Source organism: Lagopus muta, chromosome 1, assembly GCF_023343835.1.
Source record: "Lagopus muta isolate bLagMut1 chromosome 1, bLagMut1 primary, whole genome shotgun sequence".
NCBI classification, from domain to species: Eukaryota; Metazoa; Chordata; class Aves; order Galliformes; family Phasianidae; genus Lagopus; species Lagopus muta.
This window is the reverse complement of record NC_064433.1, coordinates 95,372,709-95,386,941: the sequence shown is the minus strand read 5'-3', so window position 1 is coordinate 95,386,941 and position 14,233 is coordinate 95,372,709. Positions and strand designations below refer to the sequence as shown.

At 36.1% G+C, this 14,233-nt stretch overlaps 1 long non-coding RNA gene across 2 annotated transcripts in view; it reads right to left on the bottom strand.

The window, feature by feature from the left end:
- Window positions 1–13,934, bottom strand: part of LOC125697836 (uncharacterized) — a 34,067-nt gene extending 20,133 nt beyond the window's left edge. For both annotated transcript variants that reach the window (XR_007378955.1, XR_007378954.1), the window contains exons 1-2: window positions 13,823–13,934; window positions 1,525–1,550 (exon numbers count right to left, since the gene is read on the bottom strand). This is a non-coding gene — a long non-coding RNA (uncharacterized LOC125697836). The remainder of the gene's footprint in view (window positions 1–1,524; window positions 1,551–13,822) is intronic.
- Between the last annotated feature and the right edge of the window lie 299 nt (window positions 13,935–14,233).

Here is a 14,233-nt window from a genome sequence, read left to right as displayed (position 1 = left end):
TGCTCTCATGATCACGTTATTAAAATCTCTGAAGTCAATCAGATCTATACTGATTTCTCCTAGGTGAGAATTTTACTCTGCCAGCAAACAGAATAAAGGAAATACATTTATTTCAGGACATGCATATATGTATATGTATAATTCTTCAACGAATGTATTTGAATAAAAAAACTGTAACTGGCTATAGTCTCGAGTAAGAAACCTTCTTATGAGCTTTGTATGATTATGCTGTTGAAAGGCATGCTCTGCTAAAATACTTGTTGCTGAAATCAGTTACAAAACAAGAAAGGATTTTTTTTAATGATAAGAAAACATGGATTAAGATCTCTGGGGATATATAGCAGAATCTACAGTAGCAGTCTCCCCTTAAGCCAGATAAGAAAGCCTATTAGGCAGATGGCATCACACAGGAAAAAAGTGATCAAGCTGTGAGAAAGAGAGCCAGATCCACTTAGTGTGATAATTAGAAAAGAAAGAGCCCCAAAGGAAGTGCAAAATAGTAAAATATAACATCACAGTTGGAAAAAAAGTGGTGGAGATTATATTTTGGATCCAGGAAAAGGTTAGATTAAGATGGAAATAAGGAAAGCCTATGAAATTAGTGGGGAGAATTTGGGCTGAAATTCTGTTATGTGTTACGGGATTATAGTTCACTGAAAATAGGACTGATCTGATTCTTGTCTGGTTCCAGTAGCAGTTCTGGAATTTGAAACTCAGGACACCTACTTACTTTTTTGCTTCCAGTCTGTGCTGTGTAAAACAAATAAAATTCTCTAATTTCTGTATTCATTATTACATACATTGAGTACATTTTGCCTGAGTATATGGATCCATACAGATATTACATTCCTTTGATTTTATTTAATTTTTTTTTTGTGATTTAAAGAATAAACAGCTTGCTTTCTGCACATTTAATCAAGAAGCTAGCTTTTTATTAAATTGAAGTATTATTTTACTTTTTAAAAAATGTCACTTTGTTGATTCAACTTTAACTTCACTAAGAGTGATGTTAGCATTAACATTATTTCATGGTTACGCTTCCAGGCAATAATAGCTTCAGCACTTAAAACAACTGAGTTACCTTACTGTCTCAACTACACAACATACTGCTTATCAAACTCTTCTAGTTCAACAATGAATGTTCATGGTCGTTAAGTAAAGTCCATACTTAAACTGCTATCCAGCTCCAAGCAAACTCTACTAAAATGTTCCAGATTTCTATTCATTCATAAGACATACTAATGCCTCAGCCTCTTCGGATGATTTGGTTTGACCTTATTTACTAATTCTGTGAAAAAAGACAATAGTAGATACAATGGCTGAAGGCTAATTATACACTGTACAAATGTAAAATTACTATCAGTTTTGCATTTTTCTATGGTTAAAATTATTCTTCCTTTCTGTGGATATGAGCGAAAGAGGTAAATTTAATGGAAAAACTTTGAATTTGCATCCATATCTCACTTTAAAAAGTTCAGTCTTTTTTACATCTCTGTAATACAAATAAAGATAATATTTATTTACCTTCATGAAGCCCTCTGAGTTCCAGACTGGAAAAAAAAAAAAAAAAAAAAAAAAAAAGAGAACTCATCAGTATTTCTAAATATATTATCAAGTCCCTGTTCTTGATCAAAAAACTTTAAGCTTAAACTTCAATTTTACATTCAGTAGGGTTCTTCCTTAATCATTTCATAGGATTTTTGAGGCTTCTGAGTCATTGTAATCTCATTTATTTCAATGAAATAAAGAAACCCATATAATTTTAAAAACCATTGTTCTGGATTCACTAATCCATTCATGAACTTTTGACTTTGTTATCAAGACCAAAGTGGGGATTTTCCAAATGGCTGTGAGATATCAGTGAGATATAGTATTCGCAGTGCATAAATTCACAATCACAACAAATATACTCAGCTATTCAAATCTTGAAAGCACTGAGTTGCTAATATATATACAACATTACTGAGGTTCAGAGCTGGGACCATGCCCGGAGGAACTGGCACAACCTTTTCTACAGTAGACAATGGTAGAAGTTGTTGTCAGGCTGAAGGGAGGCAAAGATTTAAATTCATGTGAAAAAAAGAAAAAGAAAAAAAAGGGAAAAAAACTATATCATTCACAGGGTCTTCTTTACAAACGTTATTTGACTGCTTATTGGGTCAAAATCAAATAGATTTTCTTTGTTGCCTACTAATTACAGCAATTGCACGGGAAGCCTGAAATAGAGAAATAGTGAATAGAGTGATTCCACACTGTCTATTTTATAATTACATCCAGTAATCATGAAATGACTACACCCCAGTGGAACTGCTGGTTAACGCTGTTTCTTTTACTAGTTCAGAGTAGGAAAATCAATGATATCTATGCGCAGTTTATGAACAGATATATGAAGGTGACTTTGAAAGTAACGTCTCCTGTTTATTTCCATGGAAACTACATCAGATACAAAGACCACAATAACATTACTTGATAGAGAAAATTCTCATCTACTAAGCACTATTCTTTCAACAGTCACCACCATTAACCAATTGAAGGGGATAAACTGATTGAGATGCCCATTTCATGATGTGAAAGCTATGTATGGCAATCCAGAATGTGGCTTGTCTTTCACATTGCTGTCCCCACTGCTGAAATACACCACCCACTGCCTCATTGTGCTCACATCCACTGTTTGGTATCTATAAATGTTCAGCAAGCATTGATGAATGTCAGTGGGTGCCATTTTTTCCACATAGAGAAATTCAGTGACACATCTTTGTTTCATCAGAACTCCCATGTTAGATGCCATTCTGTCAGACTGCTCCTCTGCTGCCATCTGTCACACGGCAAAAACATGTAATGGAATACTGGTGGAAGATTCAGCTTCTACTGATATGCCTCCAACATCTGCCTCTGATGTCGTGGGCCAACATCACAAAATAGGAGGCATTAATAACCCTCATGTGTTGCACTCACAGAAGGTAATGATTTAAAATATGCTTATCTAAAAATATGGTGAAATACCAGAGGCTCTTAGATGACACTATAATTATGTTAAACCATAACATTATACTATTCAGATCAAGTAAATTATTTTTTTTCTTACTGGAGGTTAAAAAGGAACTTAAAATATTATCATTTTTGGGGGGGAAAGATCATCTTTAGCTAAAATAGCAGCAAATCAAAAATTAGGTAACCCATCTCTTTACACAATTGTATTGTCACTTTCAGGCATTCTGCATTTGCAGGCACATAAATGAATAGGAAAACACATCCTTGAATTATACCTTGTTTCACACTGGAGAAGTCTCAAAAAATTCCACTCCATTCTTGCACCATGTAATGTTGTGGGCTTTTGTTTATTTTTTAATCTAACTTAACAAATGTAGAAAATGGGCATTAAAACAAGCATTCTGCAGCATTTATGTGTATTGGAGCAGTTCTAGGTTTGCTATATGCTGTTCACAGCTGTTCAGACACCCACACTTCTACCCAAGTTGAGCAGGACTGTAGGGGTGGTTTTTCTGAAGGTTATGATGTCAGTGATTTGTGTCATTCCCTAGGAACACAGAGTACTTTACATTATGGACAGCTTATTTCTCAAGTTATTATTTTGTTATTTGCTTAATAGTAACTAGTAAAAATAAAAGATTATTAATAATATAGTAATAGCAGTGACATTTACATCTCATTTTTTATGAGTGAAATAAGTAAATCACTCACATCTGATTCACATCTAGGCAATGTCTTTACTGCAGCATTTTATTCTACTTGATATTTACATCTACTGTAAAAGCACGAAATTTTACTGTCGTTACCTGAAAACATACTTTGTTACATTTTTGACTGTGGACCTAGGGGAGTTCTAAATCCCACAAAAAATATGAAGAAAACAACTGGTTTATATGCAGTGAGAGCATTCCCTTGTTTACTCACATGATATTTGAAGGGCATTGAACAGAAACGGAGAGCAGAGCTGAGGCTTTTTTAGCATCAGCTGGAGAAGGTGGTGGTACCTCCCAAGTGAAACAGCATCAATAAAGATTTTTTTGTTGGTTTGTACTGTAAGTGTAAAACACTCTTCATATAGCCATGAATGCATAAAATGTTTGCCTTTCAGACTCCCTGGAAGAAGTTGAAGTATTTCAATCATATGAGGGTGATAATACTATAAGCTACAGAGAGTAAGACTTTTTCCCTCATGTTCAACGAAAGTGCAGATTAAAGCTTTCTAATGGGCCCAATATTCATCCACTTGCTAGTGTCTCCTAGACAATAACTTTCCTTTTGTCATATTCTTACTCTCTCTACATTCTCCATGTTTCAAGTAGCTCACTGAGCGTCTAGGAGTTGTAGTTCTCTCGGTTTATGAAACTTTTATGTTGTTTTATTCTTTTATTAGCTAAATATTATTTGGGTTAATAATCTTGTTTATCAAAGTTGTCTTACTAAATTAAGATACGCTCACTAGGAATCACACTGCTGACGTTTCCTTTCATGTGTTCATTGATGGCAAACTCACACATACATACATCTGCTTCAATTTGCTCTTCTCCTCATTTCTCACACTGTGTGAAAATCTTTGATAAAGGTTCATCAAAGTCATCAGAATTCTTTGTCTGCATTAATTTGCTTTTGTCACCCATTAGCCCTGAAGTCCATTTTACAGAATATCCCATAAAAGATGTGTGAATATCATAAATTGTGCCTGCCACAAATACAGCTCTTTGAAAATGTAAACTAGCATGTTTGCTATATTTCTAAGATAAAATATAGTGTCAAATCATCAACTGTTTTAAACTGATTAAAACTCTTTCGATATTTTTTCCATAGTTTACTGATCTTTATTCTATTATGTACAATACTTCAGCAAGCATTTTCTCTAGGCCATGCTCACCTCTCAAGGAAAAACATTAGGAATTACATTTTCGTCAGGAAGAATTAATTCACGTTCTCCCCTCTTTTCTTTTTTTTTTTTTTTTTTTTTTTTTAAATTCTTTGTATTTTTATAGTTTTAGCAAAGTAAATGTAGTTCCATTTTGTTTAGGTTTGGTTTTGGTAACAGCTTCTGGCTCTTCTCTTTAACTAGAAACAATTAAAAATAAAAAAATAAAGACAACTCAGATTTAGCCTCTGACTCTTTCTACTAATATGGAACAACTATTTACGTTGCTCATTTCTAAATTGCAAATTTGATATCATGCTTGTCATGTGTCTTTGTGGCTTTAATAGATTTTTCATTTAGCAACATCTAAGAATATACATGACCACAACAGAATTTGAACTCTGCATTTTGCTGGTGATTTTTCATGATTTGTGCTGATCAAACTTTCTTTGTCATGTTCCAATTTGCTTTGTCAAATCGCTAAATCTTTATTTATGATCAAGCTGGAAATCTTCCCTGGTGGTTTGCTTCTACAAGGTGCTGATTTCCAACCTGTCAGCAATGTAAAATAGTTCAGAGTACTTGGAATTTAATAGAAATATTTGGTACATTGCTGTGTTATTTCCCAAATTAAGCCACAATAAATACATTGTGGGTTTTTTTTCTATCACATATATATTTTTTGTAGCTGTCCTTCCTATATTGAATTTCAATAGCTTTTTCTCAAGCTTATTTTTCTATATTCCACAGCTTGTAGTAAATTTGAGTGCATTGCCAAAACATCACTGAAAGTGATTTGCTTATGTTATATCACTTAAAATGACTGACAATTAAATCTATAAAAATTCCGAAATGTATTTTTTATAGACTGTGTCTGTGTCTGCCTCTCGTTCTTTTTGCCATGTTTATCCACACAAAGAGACTAGGTGCTTCCAGTTTTCATGCCTAAAGTGCAAAAGCAAAATACAATTATGGTCTTTTGGGATTAGTGACCCAAACGGTGAAATCTGTGTTGATTCCTTTGGGATTGTATCAATTTCTGGCTACAGCAGGATAAATAAAGATCAAGTCCCTGGCAGTTAGAGAAGTATTATTACAGACAAAGTGCCCTGAGATCAGAATCAAGTCTCCTTTTATATTTTGGATCTTTTGTCTACTACTATAGAATCAACATAGGGAATACATGTTCATATTATTGCACATCTGGAAGAAAATTAACCTGAATACCATTTTTTCTAACTCTAGAGCAATTAACAGCCAAAACAACTCCCAGCATTCTATGGGCTACTCCCAGGAGAACTGGCTGGCCTAGACACATACAGGCATTATCTGTTCCTCTTTCTGCTTCCCATGGAATTGCTACACAGATATAGAGAAGAGCTGAGATAAAGATTCCTGTAGTAGATTGATGCAATGAATGATATGCCTTTGAGAAATACTCTAACTGCACTTTTAGCATTTTTGAGGATTTCCTTTGTCCTTAATCCAATCTCTTCATATTTCTGCAGGCAATGTTGAATAACAACTTTTAAGTTCAACCCTTAGAACTCCCCATATGAGTGCAAAAGAAAAGTTACTCTTTCAGTTTAGTTCTTCATCTACCAAGAACAGATGGCACATTTTTTATCTTAATCTTGCCTTCTGTTGCATCTGATAGAAACTTCCTTCCTTCCTTCCTTCCTTCCTTCCTTCCTTCCTTCCTTCCTTCCTTCCTTCCTTCCTTCCTTCCTTCCTGCCTTCCTGCCTTCCTGCCTTCCTGCCTTCCTGCCTTCCTGCCTTCCTGCCTGCCTTCCTGCCTGCCTTCCTGCCTGCCTTCCTGCCTTCCTGCCTTCCTCCCTCCCTCCCTCCCTTCCTCCCTTCCTCCCTTCCTCCCTTCCTTCCTCCCTCCCTCCCTCCCTCCTCCCTCCCTCCCTCCTTCCCTCCCTCCCTCCCTCTCTCCTTCCCTCCCTCCCTCCCTCACTTCCATGTCATATGCTGTATCATTAACACTGGACTGTACAATGAGGCTTGGCCAGGTTTGCTGGTGGAATGTCGGACTTCTAGTGTGATGTGCCTAAGTATTTGCTCTGGAGTACACGATGCCTGTCTGGGTGAGCAGCACCTTTCTAATTGTTTACCTGCTTTTGGATCCTAAGAAGAATCATATCTCTTCAGGACTGATGGCTCAGATGGTTGGTGCAGTGGAGCATTTACAGCCTCCCCTTTCACTGCTGCTTAGAGACAAATACGATATTTTGTCAAGTTGTGAATAGGAGCTGCTTCCTAACTCAGGCAGCTTCAAGGTCATGTGATCAGTTCATAATTCAGGACTACAAAATTGCTTCTTCGGTGTGTGAATCTCAGTATGATTCAAGGAGAAATAAATTCTCCATTTCTCCTGCTAAGACTAATTGCCTGGCAGCAGAATAAGAGAAAAGAAAGAAGGACCTTCCAACAGCGCTGTCCTTGACAATGTAGAACATACAGCTCATAAACAGATACAGTGCTATTTTTAGTAAGAGAGCCTAAAGTAACAAAAGTGTGATACATTCAACATAGCATCCTTTGTTTGCAGTTGTCCAAGTTATCTTAGACCAACAGCTTGATTTACTATGTGTGTTTTACCTTTTTATTCTAATACTACTATGGAAAACAACTTTGGATCAATTCACTTGGAAACCATTAACTCAACCAAGGTGAAATGTATAAAGTACTCAGTATTGAAGTTCTCTTTGGCCTCTTTCCATCTCATTGTGCATTTTGCCCTTCGTGCTACTCCTGTTAGTTCTGTTTGTATTTTTCCAGTGTGCCTTTTTCCTGCAAACCTAAGTTGCTAGCAAGTGGGAGTAAGGCCACATAACGTGGAACAAAAGACAGTGTTTGAAAATCAAAAATATAATTTCAAGAGGCTTATTTTTACTATTTCTTCACATCTGTGAAAACACTGGATGTTTCAGTATTTTGTGTTTTAAATTCTTACATATTTGTTACAAACAGATTCTGATTAGGCTTTGCAATTTTTGTATTGGCCTCGTTGGAGAAATGTAAATGAATAACGTCCTGCAAATATTGACTTTTTCTTTTCTATTCTTAGTACAGTCTATTTTCTTGTCTTGTTGAAGATCTCATAATATGGGATGGTTTGTAACACAGAAGGGCCATTAACTGCTGCCTATAATGCAGGCAGAAAAACTTAAAAGGTATGAAAGACCTTTGTCAAACATTATTGGGAAGAAAAAAAAAAAAAAAAAAGCTTTTAAATCAGTAGCACTTGCTTGCAGCCCTTCTCATTTTCACTTTGGTCCATTTCATAATGACCAATTAGGTAATTTCAAAGTCAATAGATACACAAATTTCTGCAATGCACACCTTTTCAGACATTATTTTTCCCAAGCACTTCATACATCATAGGTCACATTCCTATATCCATAGCTGAATGAACATAATATTATGTGATGCATTGTTTTATATAGCAGTATATATGGAAGCCTAGAATGTGTGTATTTGTATTTAATTATTTTGTAACTTACTTGAGACATTATGTGAACAAAAAGCTGATAGAATCAGCCCTATTTTGCTTGAGAAGGCAAAGAGTTATATGTGAAATAATGTCTACTACTGTATTGGTTCAAATATTGTACAAGGTCTACTCAAGAAAATGGAATATCACATCTCACACCCCAATTTCCTGCATGTAAAAAGACTGTTAAAACATAGTTATACTTTCAGGACACCAAAAGTGAAAATAGTTTAGGAAAAATTTTTGAGATCTGGAATTCTCAATAGATATTTAGATAGTCTACTATGTGACTGTGTAGATCCACTGTGTTATATCAAACCAGTCCAATGTGAATCAAAATTGATTATAAGTTAAAATATTGCATTTGGTTTCAGGCAATAGAAACACCTTCATTAGTATCTCACCAGAGTGTGATTGACAAAGCAAAAAATTACCGAGATCACTAAAGGACGGGATTGGTTGAAGGGATATCGTTTTTACACATCTGTCAATCATGAACATGGGAAAAAATAAAGGTGAAAAAGCTCAATAATAATGGCATTCACATTTGGTACAGAATTCTTTTTTATTATTATTTATTTTCTTATTTGATGTTTGTTGGGGCAGTAGTACTGAAAAATTTTGTTGTGCAAGTGCTCCTTTTTACATAAACTAGAGACTTTTTTAATAGAAACTGAAGCAATTTACTATATATCTCATTCTGAATATATAAACAAAAATATGCAACACAATTTAAATTATTGCTTGCAATTAATGCAAATATCTCAAAATTCACAGCCACTGTAGCCACAATTATGGTTTGAAGTATAATATTCAGACTTAGAAATTAACAGGCATAATTAGTTTGGAAGTTGTATTCTGCCATTTACTTTTAATGAAATGGTCTTTTATCTACACTGTAATCAGTGGGGCTACTAGTTGAGTGAAGTGCTTAAACAATAAAATGTGAAATGTTTCAAAGACTGTTATGAGGTTGGTCATCCTAACCTGTTTGAAGGGAAGGTCTAACAATGACTATTGCTCATTTTTCCTTTCCTGATCCAGTTTTTCTCAGTACATGCTACTTAGATGCAGTGAGGTCTTGTGTTGTTATTTCTGCTGTTTTTTGTGTCTCTATGAAGTAATGCATCTCTGTACCTGACATTCCCCTTGGACTCCACTTTTTTGAAAACAGAATCAGAGAATGTCCAGGTTTGGAAGGGACCTCAAGGATCATGAATCTCCAACCCTCTTGCCACAGGGCCACCAACCACCCCATTTAATATTAGACCAGGCTGCCCAGGATCCCATGCAATCTGGCCTTGAGCACCTCCAGGGATGGGGCATCCACAACCTCTCTGGGCAGCCTGTTCCAGCACCTCACCACTCTCTCTGTAAAGAATTTCCCCCTGACATCCAACCTAAATCTTCTCTCCCTCAACTTAAACCATTTCCCTTTCTCCTGCAGTTATCAACCCTTTCAAAGAGTTGATTCCCCTCCTCTTTGTAGGCTCCCTTAAGGTACTGAAAGGCTGCAATGAGATCACCCCACAGCCTTCTTTTCTCTAGGCTGAACAAGCCCAGCTTCCTCAGCCTGTCTTCTTAGGGAAGGTTCTCCAGTCTCCCCTGGTCATCTTTGTGGCCCTCCTCTGGATCCTCTCCAACAGCTCTCTTTTTTTCTTGTATTGGGGGCTCCAGACCTGGACACAGTACTCCAGATGGGACCTCACAAGAGCATAGTAGAGAGGGACAATCACCTCCCTGTCCCTGCTGGCCACCCCTCTTCTGATGGAGACCAGGATACCATTTGCTTTCCGAGCTGCAAGGGCACACTGCTGACTCATGTTAAGCTTTTCATCCATCAGGACCCCAGGTCCTTCTCTGCAGGGCTGCTCTTTTCAGTCTGTGACTGGGATATCTGGGATTCCTCCGGCCCAAGTGCAAAACTTTGCACTTTTCTGTGTTGAACCTCATTAGGTTCACCCAGGTCCACCTTTCAGGCCTGTTGAAGTCCCTCTGAATGGCACCCCTTCCTTCCACCATGTCAGCTGCACCACTCAGCTTGGTGTTGCCAGCAAACTTGCTGAGGGTGCACTCGATTTTGCCATCGATGTCATTGATAAAGTTGTCTAAGAGCACCGGTCCCAAGACAGACTCCTGGGGGACGCTGCTCATTACTGGCCTCCATCTGGACATCAAACCATTGATAACCACCCTCTGTCTGTGGCCTTTTAACCAGTTTCTTATCCATTGAGTGGTCCACCCATCAAATCCACATCCCTCCAATTTGGAAATAAGGATGTGGTGGGGGACCATGTCAAAGGCCTTGCTCAAGTCCAGGTAAACGACATCAGTCCACCAATGTCATCACTCCATCATAGAAGGCCACCAGGTTGGTTAAGCATGACCTTCCCCAAAACCCCTGTACATTTCACACAAATAATGAAATCCAGCTAAACAAACATCTATTCTGCATGTCTTTAGAAAATGTAAATGTTGGTGGAATACCTGGAAAAAAGCCATTTTGAGCTCAACAATGTACTTCAACAGAATATACTCCTTAGAGTGTAGCATGTCCTAGCTTTATGTGTGAAGCTGAGAGGCTGGAAATATTAATTATTTTATTGCTTCTGCAGTGCTGTGGAAAAGCTCTTTACATTTTAAAAATTAAATTATTCCCAAGGCAGCAACTGAACACATTACTCGTTCAAAATATCAAAAATGTTCCCTTTGCCTCATATACACATTGCTAAAATTGATTTATGTATACGTGAAATTCTTCCCTTTGATATTACTAGCTATCTGTATATTTTATGCACATTCAGCGTTTCCTTAAATTTCTTCAAAATATATATGAAATATTGATATGTGGAATGGGAGAGTTTAGCTCATAACTGTAAATTAAGAGTTGGCATTCATTATTTAGTAGTTAAATTCTGGCTTCTCATTGTTATACTCTTTGCTGTTCCAATTATTCTTTTCTTAATCAAAGTAATAATACAGTGGTACAATAATATATCAATAATTATCTTCTCAATATTTAAAAAGAACTTTAAGTATAACGATAATTTAAACACAGAGGAGAAAAAGAATTCCAAACAATAAATCTGTTAAAATTTAAATCTTGTCTAACTTTTGACTAGAATGGAAATTCAAAATGACAATGGCAAAATGAAAGTAATACATATCTATACAATTAAGTGCACATAAATGAAGAATGTAAGCAAACTACTTTCTTAAGTATGACCTAGTCCTGTTATTCATGTTCATGTTATATATTTTCAGAGCAATTCGTCCTAAGGTCATAGAAGTGCTTACAGATGAAGACTGTTCTTACTGGGTTGCATAAATTGTATAAATTATTGCAGCTCCAGTGAAGACAAGAGAATTGCCAGAAGTGTACTGGCCAATCTAATACAAAGACTAATTTAGAAGTAAATGAACTAATTTTCAGTTTAGAAGTAAATGAAGCTAATCCTAGGAGAAATTTGTGTTTTTCTTTAAAAAGAAAGTTTGAGATATTTACAGCACAACACCTACATGTAAGCTAGTTATGTCAGATTTTCCTTATACTCAACTGAGAAATAAGCAGTTTTTAAACATCCTTCTCCTTATCCTAATTAAAGGCCTAAAGAATGACACTTTAAAGTACCACTTTTTATCTTCAGAGAAGATCTGAAATTATTTGAATGGCTAAATTAGGAAATCTTAGTCCCCTTCTTTTGATGGATCTCATTCTCACTCCTTAAATTTTCACTGAAGAAGTACACGATCTATCTATCTATCTATATATTATATATATATATATATGACCCAAATACAGGAGGCTACATGTGCAGCTTCTTTTGTCTATGCAATAGATCAACAAGTACTGAATGTAAAAGTAGCAGTCACTGAAGTAAGTGGATCTCCAAAAATTTCCAGAGAGTTTGTATGTGCATTTAGTTGCAAGACAAAGCAGAAGCAGAAGGATTTTTGGCTTTTGATTTTCTCACTACCTCTCATCCCTGCCTAAAATAATTAATTTCTTAGGCATAGGATTGCTGCTTTTTTTTTTTTTTTTTTTTTCCTGAGAAAACCTTTCTTAGATTTAATTAACTATTCATAAGGTTTCTTCTTGTTCTTCATTCTGTGATCATATTGATATAATGTAAGAGAATGTGCTGATAATACAAGTTGAAATTTATCATTCCTGCTTCACTATCTAATGCATTCACTAAGACACCATTGTTGGTGTGCTCCCAAATATGAAAAAAAGGAGAAACAAAAAGCCTTAATGAGATGAAGGGTGGGAAACAAATGCTAATGGCACCTGCTCTTCAAGAAACTGACGAGAAAGTTCAGAGGATAACAGCAGATACTGCAGAATTTTCTTGGAGAAGTATCACACCATGTCAGATCATTTAAATGTCTCTGCTTGATACTAATAACACTATGCTATGGTCAACTGTGTAATAAAAATCCCATCAGTAACAGCAGGGTTACTCATGCATGACTGACTAATTCCTCCAGTGTCAAAAGATAGAGTTTTAAATACCCTGTGGCACAAAAGGTTAGTTCTGCTGTCACTTCATCAGTGGAAAGGAGTGGAAAGGAGTGCATCTTGTCTTTCTTGGGTCAGTATGATGCTGTACTTGATTACTTGTATAAATCATAAACTGCAGAAGTGTTATTATGTCAGTGATAAGTAGTATAATGATCCATTCATTTTCAACAGGCTAGTTGCTAACTCTGACTTCTTCACAAAAATGAGGAGAAATATTAATCTCAGACTTACATTTACTGAAGTAGTATCCTACCATGTCATTAATAAACTTATTACTAAGTTAGTTGCTATTTCATGAAACTATAGCAAAACAAACTCTTCAGATTACCTGCACAGCACTGAGTCATCATCAAGACTGTAGCACACAACAAAGCTGGAAAACACTTCAGATAAATGACTGCTGGGCTTTTTCACACTTAAGATGTCTCATAAAAATAAGTATAAATTAACAGCTTTTTATGATTTGAAAGATGACTGCAGTGATTCGTCTTTCAATTATGCCATTAGGACCACAGCAAGTGATGGTGTAATTCACATCTGCAGCTCTTATGTTGCCTTTGTCAAAACAGAAAGCCTTCATGTTATACTAGGTGGACTTTATAAAATGATGGTTTCCACCTTAGGGATACGTGAACCAAATAAATTCTCCTTCACAGTTCTGATAAAGGTCAGCTTCAGAATGTTCGTGTTCCCTACCAGCAATCACCAGAAAATACTAGTATTGGAAATGCTGATATCTAAAGCCTCAAAATGACGGTGCTGGGACTTTCCAGCTCCAGAACAACTAATCTAAATTCTACACAATTGCCTCTAGAAATGTATTGAGCGTCTGCCATCTCTTAATATACCTAAAGTGTTCTATTCTTAACAATGCACTTAATTTAATCAGCATAGTTGATATTTTGGCTAGGAGGAGAGAAAAAACTGTCATTACCTTATTTACTTAAGTTGCTCCATTTTTCCAATGTGAATGCAGTTGCTGGGCAGAAAAATCCTGGCAAAAACTGTCAGACCTTGTTATTATTTTGGGTCTGAACAGAAACTTGCTGTATTACACATCATTTGGAAATAAAGAAAAAGGCAGTGAGATAACAACAGCAACCTTAGAATAACTGAATTGCAACATATAATATGACACCATGTGACCTCGAGATATGAAAACATCTGTATAAAGAATGTGAAGACAAATAAAAACATAAAGGAAAATATTCATCCATCAAAGTACTGATAGCAGAGCTGTACAGTTGTTAATAAATTCAGATGAATATTCCAGGCCTTGGGAACCCTCGGAGATGTGAAAGCCTGGCTTGTTAGAGCTGCAGTGCTTAATACATGTACAAAGGAA